The following is a 14,343-nucleotide window of genomic DNA, read 5'->3' as shown; positions in this document are numbered from 1 at the left end:
CACATGGGTATTCCTCTTGTTCCAGATGGGTTAGGGCAGTGTGCAGTGTGGTTGCGATTGCGTCGTCTGGGACCTATTGGGTCGGTAAGCAAATTGGAGTGGGTCTAGGTGTCCGGTAGGTGGAGGTGATATTGGTCCTTGACTAGTCTCTCAAAGCACTTCATGATGACGGAGGAGTGCTACGGGGCGGTAGTCGTTCAGCTCAGTTACTTAGCTTTCTTGGAACAGGAACAATGGTGGCCCTCTTGAAGCATGTGGGAACAGCAGACGGGATAAGGATTGATTGAATATAGTCCGTAAACACACCAGCCAGCTTGTCTGGCGCATGCTCTGAGGACGCGGCTGGGAATGACCGTCTGGGCCTGCAGCCTTGCGAGGGTTAACACGTTTAAATGTTTTACTCACCTCGGCTGCAGTGAAGGAGAGCCCGCAGGTTTTGGTAGGGGGCGTGTCAGTGGCACTGTATTGTCCTCACAAGCGGGCAAAAAAGTTGTTTAGCCTGTCTGGGAGCAAGACATCCTGGTCCGCGACGGGGCTGGTTTTCTTTTTGTAATCCGTGATTGACTGTAGACCCTGCCACATACCTCTTGTGTCTGAGCTGTTGAATTGCGACTCGATTTTGTCTCTGTACTGGGACTTAGCCTGTTTGATTGCCTTGCGGAGAGAATAGCTACACTGTTTTGATTCGGTCATGCTTCCGGTCACCTTGCCCGGTTAAAAGCAGTGGTTCGTGCTTTCAGTTTCCAGCGAATGCTGCCGTCAATCCACGGTTTCTGGTTGGGAATGTTTTAATCGTTGCTGGGACGACATCGTCAATGCACTCCTAATGAACTCGCTCACCGAATCAGCATATTCGTCAATATTGTTGTTGGACGCAATGCGAACATATTCCAATCCGCGTGATCGAAGCAGTCTTGAAGCGTGGATTCAGATTGGTCGGACCAGCGTTGAACAGACCTGAGCGCGGGAGCTTGTTGTTTTAGTTTCTGTTTGTAGGCTGGAATCAACAAAATGGAGTCGTGGTCAGCTTTTCCAAAAGGGGGGCGGGGGAGGGCCTTATATGCGTCGCGGAAATTAGTATAACAATGATTCAGGGTTTTCCCAGCCCTGGTAGCACAAATCGATATGCTGATAGAATTTAGGGAGTTTTTTTTTAGATTAGCCTTGTTAAAATCCCCAGCTACGATGAATGCAGCCTCAGGGTGTGTGGGTGTGTCTGTTTCTGACCGTTTGAGCAGACACATGCACATTTGTGGTCTGCTGGAGGTCATTTTGCAGGGCTCTGGCAGTGCACCTCCTTGCACAAAGGCGGAGGTAGCGGTCCTGCTGCTGGGTTGTTGCCCTCCTACGGCCTCCTCCACGTCTCCTGATGTACTGGCCTGTCTCCTGGTAGCGCCTCCATGCTCTGGACACTACGCTGACAGACACAGCAAACCTTTTTGCCACAGCTCGCATTGATGTGCCATCCTGGATGAACTGCACTACCTGAGCCACTTGTGTGGGTTGTAGACTCCGTCTCGTCTCATGCTACCACTAGAGTGAGAGCACCGCCAGCATTCAAAAGTGACCAAAACATCAGCCAGGAAGCATAGGAATGAGAAGTTGTCTGTGGTCACCACCTGCAGAATCACTCCTTTTTTGGGGTATCTTGCTAATTGCCTATAATTTCCACCTTTTGTCTATTCCATTTGCACAACAGCATGTGAAATTTATTGTCAATCAGTGTTGCTTCCTAAGTGGACAGTTTGATTTCATAGAAGTGTGATTGACTTGGAGTTACATTGTGTTGTTTAAGTGTTCCCTTTATTTTTTTGAGCAGTGTATATTAATATTTAGTTAAAATTTAAGCAACGGTTATGAATGAAAGTCCCTAGTTGTCACGGCTGTTGAAAGGAGTGCAGCGTGGTGAGCATACATTTTCTTTATTTACGCCAAACAAAACAATAAAAACTACAAAAACAAACCGTGAAGCTCAAAGGCAAAGTGCCCTAAACAAAGTCAACTTCCCACAAAGACAGGTGGAAAAAAGAGCTACCTAAGTATGGTTCTCAATCAGAGACAGCGATAGACAGCTGCCTCTGACTGAGAACCACACCCGGCCAAACACAAAGAAATACACAACATAGAACATAGAATACCCATCCCAACTCACGCCCTGACCAAACCAAAATAGAGACATAAAAAGGATCTCTAAGGTCAGGGCGTGACACTAGTGACTAACCTTTATAGATGGTTGATCTACTATGACTGTCACTGGCTACTAAGTTTTGTACATTTCCTAAAGCAAAGATTCCCCTTTCTAACTTCTGCTAACCCTAACAGCTTAACCTTTTCACCGAACTGTAATGTTTTTCACTGTAAATAGTTATTGGTAACAAACTAACACAAACTCTCATGTGTGATGTCTCCTCGCTAATTAGTACCTTTTATTTCCCAGTGCCCCGTTTTATTCTGGAAGATACATGGACTGTAATACATTTATTTACATTTTTAGGAAATGTTTTATTTATACAGGGTGGGTCACCATTGAGGCCAGGGTTTCATTTGCTAGGGAGCCCTGTGAACATACCATAAATACAACAAGATTAATCAAAACAAACAACTCTCACATATCACCTCCTTCAAACTCAATCTAAACTGTCCTGTCCAATGGAGAGAAGCGAGTCTAATTTCAAGGCAGCCTGAAGGCTATTCCATGAGCTGGGGCATAAAAACGAAAAACTTTGGTGGAGACATATGGACCTCCAGAAGCAGCCAGTTCAGAGAGCGGGTGTGAAAATGGCTGGATCTCCACTTAGTACGTGAGCTGAGGTAGTGGGGGAGTCTCTGAAGAACCACTTTATATACAAAAAGTAACCAATGATGGGCCCTTTTGGTAGTCAGACTCCCAGCCAACAGAACCATCTCAAAATGAAGTGAAAATGTTCCCCAGTGATAAAACGCTGTGCTGAATGATAGACTGAATCTAAGGGTTTCAAACAGAGGCTGCTGAATTTTTGTAGATTATATCCCCATTAGGGTTGCACATTTTGGGGAATATTCAGAGGTGGAAACTTTCTGCGGGAATTAATGGGAATATATGGGAATTAACAGGAATATCAGGGAATTAATATTAATACCATTTACATGTAGATGTTTTTTGCATTGGATATATTTACCATATCATATGGAGACAGAAACATACCTATTTTACCTTATAAGTAGACATAATTGCAAATGATTAAATCCTTCCAATAGAAATTTAAAAAAACTATTTAGTTACGAACTTTAATTAAATGAGTTGACTCTTCACATGGGATGATTTCACTGAACAACAAAAGAAAGGGAYTATTGAATGATCCCCAATGATCCATCGCATCTCCCAAAAACGTTTTCAACATACATCTGTAAAATGATAGTCTAGAAACTAAAGCTTTGGTTGTCTTCCTCTCAGGCTTCCATGTCTTCTCCCTGGACTTCCTCAATGTCCACCTCTTGAACACCAGTGTCTGAGGCCTCATCTTCACTGTCACTTTCCAACCTTGTTGAGGATGGCTCATTTTCATGCTCAAAAAGCCTCAAATTTGCCCAGATGGCCACCAATTTTTCAACCCTTGTATTGGTCAGCCTGTTGCGTGCTTTGGAGTGTGTGTTCCCAAACAAGGACCAGTTGTGCTCTGAGGCGGCTGATGTTGGTGGGATTTGGAGGATGATGCAGGCCACAGGGGAAAGAGCCTCAGATTCACAAAGTCCCTTCCACCAGGTAGCTGATGAAATATGTTGGCACGAGTGCCATATTGCATCTCCATCTCAAAGTCCTTGCTTGGAAGTGTACTTCGCCAGACTGCCAAGAACCTTGCCCTCATCCAGGCCAAGGTGGTGAGACACGGTAGTGATGACACCATAGGCCTTGTTGATCTCTGCACCAGACAGGAATGCTCTTGCCAGCATACTTAGGTTCCAACATGTACGCTGCGGCATGTGTGGGCATCAGGCAGAAGTCTTCACACTTTTTGATGTATTTCAGAACTGCAGTTTCCTCTGCTTGGAGCAACAGTGAAGTGGGCAGGGCAGTATGGATTTCTTCTCTTACATCTGCAAGCAGAGTCTGAATATCAGACATACCTAACCATTTCCTTGGCTTTCTTGTAGAGTGTATCCATTGTTTTCAGTGCCATGATGTCCTTGAGGTGCAGATTCAATGCATGAGCAGCACAGCCAATGGGTGTGATGTGAGGGTAGTACTTCTCCACTTTAGACCAAGCAGCCTTCATGTTCGCAGCATTGCCTGTCACCAGTGCAAATACCTTCTGTGGTCCAAGGTCGTTGGTAACTGCCTTCAGCTCCTCTGCAATGTAGAGACCGGTGTGTCTGTTGTCCCTTGTGTCTGTGCTCTTGTAGAATACTGGTTGAGGGGTGGAGATGATGTAGTTAATTATTCCTTGCCCATGAACATTCGACCACCCATCAGAGATGATTGCAATACAGTCTGCTTTCTCTATGATTTGCTTGACCTTCACTTGAACTATGTTGAACTCTGCATCAAGCAAATGAGTAGATAAAGCATGTCTGGTTGGATGGGTGTATGCTGGGCGAAGGACATTCAGAAATCTCTTCCAATACACATTGCCTGTGAGCATCAGAGGTGAACCAGTTGCATACACAGCTCGAGCAAGGCATTCATCAGCATTTGTCTGACTACGTTCCTCCATTGAGTCAAAAAAGACTTCTGATTCCAGGAGGACCATGAGCTGTTGCTATCGATAAGGTGTCATTTTCACCTCGAATAGAAGTAGAGGGACTTTTGTCAGAGGTTGCTTGTTGTGAGCGCTGAGGGAACTTTATGCTCTTGGCCAGATGATTCTGCATCTTTGTTGCATTCTTCACATATGATTTGGCACAGTATTTGCAAATGAACACAGCTTTTCCTTCTACATTAGTTGCAGTGAAATGTCTCCACAAATTTTTTTTGTAAAAAAACAACAAATACAATTCCATGTACAGATAAATAGTTAAGCAGTTAGATTAAACAACTCCGTTGTAAGATAAATGTTTTAAAATGAAACATGTATGGAAACAGGTGAATTAACACTCCTCAGTTAGCAGGCTCAAGCAAGCTAAAACCCAGATGGTAGCAAAAACTAACTAGCAGAAATTGTTAACAAGTTAGAAATTATTTAAACACACTTTGCTGTAGGCTGCTATTTACTAGTTAACAAAAATCATGTATGTCATATAAAATATATTCACCACACCCAGTATTGTAATCAAAACTTACCAGAAAGCATGTAGTCCTTGGCTCAGACAGTGTAGTAGTGTGGGGTCAATAGCATCTCATTAGTGTGCAAGATCTTGAGAATCAGCTGTGATGGAAGAATGCACTGTGCATGCAGAGGGTTTCAATTCCATTGAATTGGGGATAGTGTAACCAAAATATGCCACAAGACCTAGAATTGCCTTATGTGTGTCCACAAAAAAGGTTCACTGTTATAAGCTAACTTTTTTGGTTAATTTAAGCAACATTCCCCAAATTCCAGGGCTTAACTTTCCAGAAATGTACCCGTAAAGTTTCCGACCCTTTGCAACCCTAATCACCATAAGTACTGGGAGAAGCGTTGCTTGAACAATCTTCCTTCTACTTTCCGAAGTGAAGCAGTATTTATTTCTATAAAAGAAACCAATCTTAATTGTCAACTTTTTTGTCCGTTTTTCAATGTTTGTTTTAATAGACAATTTATCCTCAGTCCACATACGCAATTACTTAAAATGGGGAACTTGCTCAATTTGGGCTTCCTTCGATGTGCCAATATGCATGTCCTCAGGGTCAATATTATGAGACCTAGTGAACAACATACACTTGTTTTAATTCATTCAAAACCATGCTGAAGGTCATGAATGGCCTGCTGTACTGAGGGGTCACATGATTATTCAGTATACATAGTGAAGAGGACGGGGCCCCTACGTAATATTGAGGGAAAGAAATGTTATACCGTCAGTAAGCACACATTGTGTACTGTCCGTTAGATCGTTATTGAACCAATTGCAAGATGCCTGATCTAGGCCTATTTCAGACATTTGAACAAGTAAGAAGTGGTCAACCGTATCAAATGCCTTCGACAGGTCAGTAAATGAGGCAGCACAAGGATTTGTATGGTCTAAACAATATAACACCTAATCTAAGACAAGTGTAGCTGCTGAAACAGTGCTGTGTCCAGGTCTAACACCAGACTGGTGCTCATTAAGAATTGAATGAGAAATTAAAGTTCTAAGTTGAGATTTGCCCAGGAACTTTGGCAAGGCAAGATACAGTAGCTAGCTTGGAAATTGGACGATAGTTATCTAAGTCAGAAGGATCTCTTCCTTTGTGTAAGGGTGTGCCATTTGCGTAAGACTTGTGCCGTTTTCCAGATTTTAGAGAGAACCCCAATAACAATTGCAAGTTAATGATCCTGCAATAAGTGGGGCAAAAAGGTGTAGGAAAAGGGGATCAAGTGAGTCAGCCCCAGGTGGATATTTTTGTTACATCGATCTTCAGGAAGGCACTTCGTATCAAAGGGTTGAAATGAAAATGAGTCATGTGTATCAGGGAATGTATTGTTCTCTGCAACCTGGCTTGAGGTGAGTAAAGGACTCCCTCTGCTGGAATCAGTTTTCGTAAACTATTTTATCAAATAGGTAGCCCGTTGAGGCACAGTGCTTGTTAAAAGCACCACAAATGTTTGTCTTATCTGTTATGGGACCAGAGGCTTTCATAACCTGCTGGAGTAATGAGGGGGTGGGGTTTTGTTTCAGAGATTTGACTACCTTCCAGAAGTCAGCTGGATTCCCACAATTCTCAGATACACAGTTCAAGAAGAATATTGATTTAGATTTTCAAATCAAATGTTATTTGTCACATGCGCTGACTACAACAGGTGTAGCGCTTACCGTTAAATGCTTACTTAAAAGCCCTTAACCAACTATGCAGTTTTAAGAAAAATAAGAGTTAAGAAAATATTTACTAAATAAACTAAAGTGACTTTGCATAGATAATAAACAGCGAGTAGCAGCAGCAGTGTAACAAAAAGGGGGTCAATGCAAATAGTACTGTTCAGTAGTCTTATGGCTTGGGGGTAGAAGCTGTTACGAAGCATTTTGGACCTAGACTTGGCACTCCGGTACCGCTTGCCGTGCAGTAGCAGAGAGAACAGTCTTTGACTAGGGTGGCTGGAGTCTTTGGCAATTTTTAGGGCCTTCTTCTGACATCGCCTGGTATAGAGGTTCTGGATGGTAGGAAGTTTGGCCCCAGTGATGTACTGGGCCGCACGCACTACCCTCTGTAACGCCTTGCTGGCGGATGCTGAGAATTTGCCATAACAGGCAGTGATGCAACCAGTCAGGATGCTCTAGATGGTGCAGCTGTAGAACTTTTTGAAGATATAAGGACTAGAGGTCGACCGATTAATCGGAATGGCCGATTTAATTAGGGCCGGTTTCAAGTTTTTATAACAATCGGAAATCGGTATTTTTGGACACCGATTTGGCCGATTTATATATATATATAGATATATATTATTATTTTTTACACCTTATTTAATCTTTATTTAACTAGGCAAGTCAGTTAAGAACACATTCTTATTTTCAATGACAGCCTAGGAACGGTGGGTTAACTGCCTCGTTCAGGGGCAGAACGAAAATATTTACCTTGTCAGCTCGGGGGATTCAATCTTGCAACCTTACAGTTAACTAGTCCAACGCTCTAACCACCTGATTACATTGCACTCCACGAGGAGCCTGCCTGTTACGCGAATGCAGTAGAAGCCAAGGTAAGTTGCTAGCTAGCATTAAACGTATCTTATAAAAAACAATCAATCAATCAATCATAATCACTAGTTAACTACACATGGTTGATGATATTACTAGTTTATCTAGCGTGTCCTGCGTTGCATATAATCGATGCGGTGCGTATAGTTGCTCCAATGTGTACCTAACCATAAACATCAATGCCTTTCTTAAAATCAATACACAGAAGTATATATTTTTTAAACCTGCATATTTAGCTAAAAGAAATCCAGGTTAGCAGGCAATATTAACCAGGTGAAATTGTGTCACTTCGCTTGCGTTCATTGCACGCAGAGTCAGTGTATATGCAACAGTTTGGGCCGCCTAATTTGCCAGAATTTTACTTAATTATGACATAACATTGAAGGTTGTGCAATGTAACAGGAATATTTAGACTTATGGATGCCACCCGTTAGATAAAATACGGAACGGTTCCGTTTTGCCAGAAGCTCTTCGCTGTGCTTCAAGCCTATCAACATCAAATTGATTTTATTGATGTATTATATTAAGTTAAAATAAGTGTTCATTCAGTATTGATGTAATTGTCATTATTACAAATAAATAAAAGAAATCGACCGATTAATCGGTATCAGCTTTTTTGGTCCTCCAATAATCGGTAACGGTATCGGCGTTGAAAAATCATAATCGGTCGACCTCTAATAAGGACCCATGCCAAAGCTTTTCAGTCTCTTGAGGGGGAATAGGCGTTGTAGTGCCCTTTTCACGACTGTCTGTCGTAGGTGTGTTTGGAACATGATAGTTTGTTGGTGATGTGGACACCAAGAAACTTGGAGCTCTCGACCTGCTCCACTACAGCCTTGTCGATGTGAATGGGGGTTTGCTTGGCCCTCCTTTCCCTGTAGTCCACAATCATCTCCTTTGTCTTGATCACATTGTCGGAGAGGTTGTTGTCCTGGCACCACACTCCTTGGTCTTCATGGTGCCGCTTGCTTGGTGGTGCTCCTTGCTTAGTGGTGTTGCAGACTCTGGGGCCTTTCAGAACAGGTGTGTAAATATACTGAGATCATGTGACAGGTCATGTGACACTTAGAATGCACACAATTATTTGACTTCTGAAGGTAATTGATTGCACCAGATCTTATTTAGGGGCTTCATAGCAAAGGGGGTGAATATGTGTGTCACGACTTCCGCCGAAGTTGGCTCCTCTCCTTGTTCGGGCGGCGTTCGCCGATCGACGTCACCGGCTTTCTAGCCATCGCCGCTCCATTTTTCATATATCCATTTGTCTTGTCTTGTTTCTATACACACCTGTTTTTCATCTCCCCAATCATCCTTCTCTGTTTCCCATCATGTTTTGTGTGTAATTGTTTCATCTTATTGTGGTGTTTTTTACGCGCTTTATTTTTGTATGTTCCTTGTTTTGAGCGCATTTGATTGTAGTGCTCTCATTTTTGGAACTAAAATAAAAGTATGCCTGTTTACATTACTCTACTCTCCTGCACCTGACTTCGCCTCTATACACCCATTGACAGAATTACACACCTCGAATGGAGTCAGCAGGAGCAGGTACCCCTTTTTAGAGGAGTCGAGGAGCGCGTCCAGGAACATTTGGCCATGTTACATCATCTTGGTGCCATGATGGATTGCGTTGTCCAGACCATGGACCGCTGGGAGAGACAGGAAGTCTCTCCAGTGCCTCGACCAGCACAACCGGGGTTGTCTCCACCCGTTCCATCCGGAGAGAATTCCAGTGGGATACGTCTCTCCCTTCCCAGGGAGTATGATGGAACGGCAGCACAGTGCCAGGGATTCTCGTTACAACTGGACCTCTACCTGGCCACTGTGCACCCAGCTCCCTCGGGAGGGGAGAGAGTGGCCGCTCTCATCTCCCGCCTCACAGGAAGAGCGCTGGAGTGGGCAAACGCTGTGTGGAGAGAAGGAGACACGGCGCCAGACCACTTCGAGGAGTTCGCCCGTCGCTTCCGGGCCGTCTTCGACCATCCACCTGATGGCAGAGCGGCGGGGGAAAGTCTTCCAGGACTTCGCCCTGGAATTCCGGACCTTGGCCGCCGGAGCAGGTTGGAACGACAGAGCCCTCATCGACCACTATCGATGCAGCATACGAGAGGACGTCCGACGTGAGCTGGCCTGCAGGGATGCCACCATTTCCTTTGACCAACTGGTGGATTTGTCCATCCGGTTGGATAACCTGCTGGTCACCCGCGGACGTCCAGAGGGGGCTCTGTCGGTTCCATCGTCCAGCACCCCCGCTCCGGTGCCCATGGAGTTAGGAGGGGCTGCTCATAGGGAGACTGGAGGAGGAGCGATCACGTGCGCTATTTGTGGCCACAGAGGACACACTGCTGGTCGGTGCCGTGTTGGTTCCTCTGGGAGTTGAGGCAACAGGCAGGGCATTCTGGCGTCACCCCAGGTGAGTTTGCACCACACTCATCCAGAGTCCTCTGTTGATCAACTGTTTGTGCCTGTTTGTGTCCCTGAGTTTTCCCCACATTCCAGCATAAGGCGCTCGTCGATTCAGGCGCAGTTGGGAATTTTATCGACAGAGCATTAGCCATTAGGTTAGGGATCCCCATTTTTCCTATAGTTAAACCCTTCCCGATACACGCTCTAGATAGTCGACCATTAGGGTCCGGGCTAATCAGGGAGGCCACCATCTCCTTGGCCATGGTTATGCAGGGGGATCATGAGGAGAGAATCAGTCTCTTCCTCATTGACTCTCCTGCGTTTCCTGTGGTACTAGGCCTGTCTCTTATACACATCTAGATGTGTATAAGAGACAGGGCCACCATCTCCTTGGCCATGGTTATGCAGGGGGATCATGAGGAGAGAATCAGTCTCTTCCTCATTGACTCTCCTGCGTTTCCTGTGGTACTAGGCCTTCCCTGGTTGGCTCTGCATAACCCCACTATTTCCTGGCAACAGAGGGCTCTCACGGGGTGGTCGCGAGAGTGCTCAGGGAGGTGTTTAGGGGTTTCCGTTGGTGCTACTATGGTGGYGAGTCCAGACCAGGTRTCCACCGTGCYCATTCCKRCTGAATATGCCGATTTGGCTKTCGCCTTCWGTAAAAWGAAGGCGACRCAATTACCACCCCATCGWCGGGGGGATTGTGCGATAAATCTCCTGGCAGACGCTGCGCTTCCCAGGAGTCAAGTGTATCCCCTGTCGCAAACGGAGACGGTGGCTATGGATACATATGTCTCTGAATCCCTGCATCAGGGGTACATTCGGCCCTCTACTTCACCTGCCTCCTCAAGTTTCTTTTTTGTGAAGAAGAAAGATGGAGGTTTACACCCGTGCATTGACTATAGKGGTCTCAATCAAATCACGTTGAGGTACAGTTACCCGCTACCTCTTATCGCCACGGCGATTGAGTCAATGCATGGGGTGCGCTTCTTCACGGAACTGGATCTCAGGAGTGCGTATAACCTGGTGCGTATCCGGGAGGGAGACGGGTGGAAGACAGCGTTCAGTACCACCACAGGGCATTATGAGTACCTCGTCATGCTGTACGGGTTTATGAATGCTCCATCAGTTTTCCAATCCTTTGTAGACGGATTTTCAGGGACCTGCACGGGCAGGGTGTAGTGGTGTATATCGATGACATTCTGATTTACTCCGCTACACACGCCGAGCATGTGTCCTTGGTGCGCAAGGTACTTGGATGACTGTTGGAGCATGACCTGTACGTCAAGGCTGAGAAATGCCTATTCTTTCAGCAGGCCGTCTATAGGGTATCGCATTTCCACATCAGGGGTGGAGATGGAGAGTGACCGCATTGCAGCCGTGCGTAATTGGCCGACTCCCACCACGGTAAAGGAGGTGCAGCGATTTTTAGGGTTTGCCAATTACTACCGGAGACTTATCCGAGATTTTGGCCAGGTTGCTGCGCCCATTACCTCACTGCTGAAGGGGGGTCCTGTAAGGTTGCAGTGGTCGGCTGAGACGGACAGGGCTTTTGGCTAGCTAAGAGCTCTGTTTACTTCGGCTCCGGTGCTGGCCCATCCGGATCCCTCTTTGGCATTCATAGTGGAGGTTGACTCGTCCGAGGCTGGGATAGGAGCCGTGCTCTCACAGCGCTCGGGCATGCCACCGAAACACCGCCCCTGTTCTTTCTTCTCGAAGAAGCTCAGCTCAGCGGAGCGTAACTATGATGTGGGGGACCGGGAGTTATTGGCTGTTGTTAAAGCGTTGAAAGCGTGGAGACATTGGCTTGAGAGTGCTAAACACCCTTTCCTCATCTGGACTGACCACCGCAACCTGGAGTAAATCCGGGCAGCGAGGAGACTGAATCCTCGTCAGGCAAGGTGGGCCATGTTCTTTACCCATTTTGTGTTTACCCTATCCTACAGACCAGGTTCCCAAAATAAGAAGGCAGGCGCACTGTCCCGGCTGTGTGACGCAGAGGAGCGGCCCATGGATCAGACTCCCATACTCCCGGCCTCCTGCCTGGTAGCGCCGGTCGTGTGGGACATTGAGCAGGCGTTGTGTACAGAGCCCGCTCCCCTCCAGTGTCCCGTTGGGTGTATGTACGTTCCGTCTGCTGTCCGTGACCAGTTGATCTCTTGGGCCCACACGTCTCCCTCCTCTGGTCATCCGGGGATCGGTCGGACGGTGCACTGTCTGACTGGGAAGTACTGGTGGCCCACTTTGGTAAGGACGTGGGGGTTTATGTTTCCTCCTGCTTCGGTATGTGCCCAGTGTAAGGCTCCGAGACACCTGCCCAAAGGTAAGTTACATCCCTTACCCGTTCCATAATGACCGTGGTCACATTTGTCAGTGGATTTTCTAACTGATCTTCCTCCTTCACAGGGAAATACCACGATCCTGGTCGTTGTGGATCGTTTTTCTAAGTCCTGTCGTCTCCTCCCTCTGCCTGGTCTACCTATGGCCCTACAGACTATAGAGGCCCTGTTTACACACGTCTTCCGGCGCTATGGGGTGCCTGAGGATAGAGTGTTGGATCAGGGTCCCCAGTTCACGTCGAGAGTTTGGAAGGCGTTCATGGAACGTCTGGGGGTCTCGATCAGCCTTACCTCAAGTTTTTACCCCGAGAGTAATGGGCAGGTGGAGAGAGTGAACCAGGATGTGGGTAGGTTTCTGCGGTCCTATTGCCAGGACCGGCCGGGGGAGTGGGCAGCGTTCGTGCCCTGGGCCGAGATGGCACAGAACTCGCTTCGCCACTCCTCCACTAACCTCTCCCCCTTTCAGTGTGTATTGGGGTACCAGCCGGTTCTGGCACCGTGGCATCAGGGTCAGACCGAGACTCCTGCGGTGGACGACTGGTTCAGGCGCGCGGAGGAGACATGGGAGGCCGCCCGTGTCCATCACCAGTCACCGCAGTGAGACGACCGGGTCTGGCTCTCGACACGTAACCTGCCCCTCCGCCTGCCCTGCCAGAAGCTGGGTCCGCGGTTTGTGGGGCCATTTAATGTCCTGAGGAGGGTGAACGAGGTATATTACAGATTACAGCTTCCCTCTGATTATCGTATTAACAACTCGTTCCATTTGTCTATCCTCAGGCCGGTGGTGGCTGATCCGCTCCAGGAATTTGAGGTGCGGGAGGTCCCTCCACCCCCTTTGGACATCGAGGGGGCCCCGGCGTACATCGTTCATTCCATCCTGGATTCGAGGCGTCGGGTGGGGGGCCTTCAGTACCTCGTGGAGTGGGAGGGGTACGGGCCGGAGGAGAGGTGCTGAGTTCCGGTTGCAGATGTTTTGAATCCTGAACTGCTACGGGAGTTTCACAGTCGCCGGCCGGATTGCCCTGTGCCTCGTCCTCCGGGTCGTCCTCGAGGCCGGTGTCGGCACACCGCTGGAGCCGCGCGTCAAGGGGGGGTACTGTCACGACTTCCGCCGAAGTCGGCTCCTCTCCTTGTACGGGCGGCGTTCGGCGATCTAGCCATCGCCGCTCCATTTTTCATATATCCATTTGTCTTGTCTTGTTTCCATATACACCTGGTTTTCATTTCCCCAATCAATCTACTTGTATTTAACCCTCTGTTTCCCATCATGTTTTGTGTGTAATTGTTTCATGTTATTGTGGTGTTTTCTACACGCTTTATTTTTGTATGTTCCGTGTTTTGAGCGCATTTGATTGTAGTGCTCTCGTTTTTGGAACTAAAATAAAAGTGCGCCTGTTTACATCACTCTACTCTCCTGCACCTGACTTCGCCTCTATACACCCGTTGACAACGTGTGCACGTATTTCTTAACAAAATAGGAAACACTCCAAGGGCGATCAATACTTTTGCAAGGCACTGTAAAATAGTAGATTTTTCAGGGTGTTTAAAGTTGAGGCGGATTGGTTCAGTTATCAACTGAGGCTGAAAGATATCAGCATATCAGAAACTGACATGAACTAATCCAGATTAATATCACTCAAAATGAATCATTCAGATTCACCAAGTTAGATACCAAGTCAGACAATTGGCGAAGAGCACATGTTGAAAATGTAAGTTGTCTTTTGTAAATCTGACGACACCTTCACCTCTGCCAGCTCTGTCAGATCTATAACCAGCCAGAGACACATCAGTATCCGGCAAAGTCTTCTTTAGCCAAGTT

The 14,343-nt window shown here is 46.7% G+C and overlaps 1 protein-coding gene across 1 annotated transcript in view; it reads left to right on the top strand.

Moving 5' to 3' along the window:
- LOC111979892 (beta-galactoside alpha-2,6-sialyltransferase 2) overlaps nucleotides 1-14,343 on the top strand; it is a 100,678-nt gene that overhangs the window by 49,365 nt on the left and 36,970 nt on the right. The gene's annotated exons all lie outside the window — the stretch shown is intronic.

The sequence above is a fragment of the Salvelinus sp. IW2-2015 genome, linkage group LG2 (assembly GCF_002910315.2).
Source record: "Salvelinus sp. IW2-2015 linkage group LG2, ASM291031v2, whole genome shotgun sequence".
NCBI classification, from domain to species: Eukaryota; Metazoa; Chordata; class Actinopteri; order Salmoniformes; family Salmonidae; genus Salvelinus; species Salvelinus sp. IW2-2015.
The sequence above is the reverse complement of the archived record's forward strand: the minus strand, read 5'-3'. Positions and strand labels throughout refer to the sequence as shown.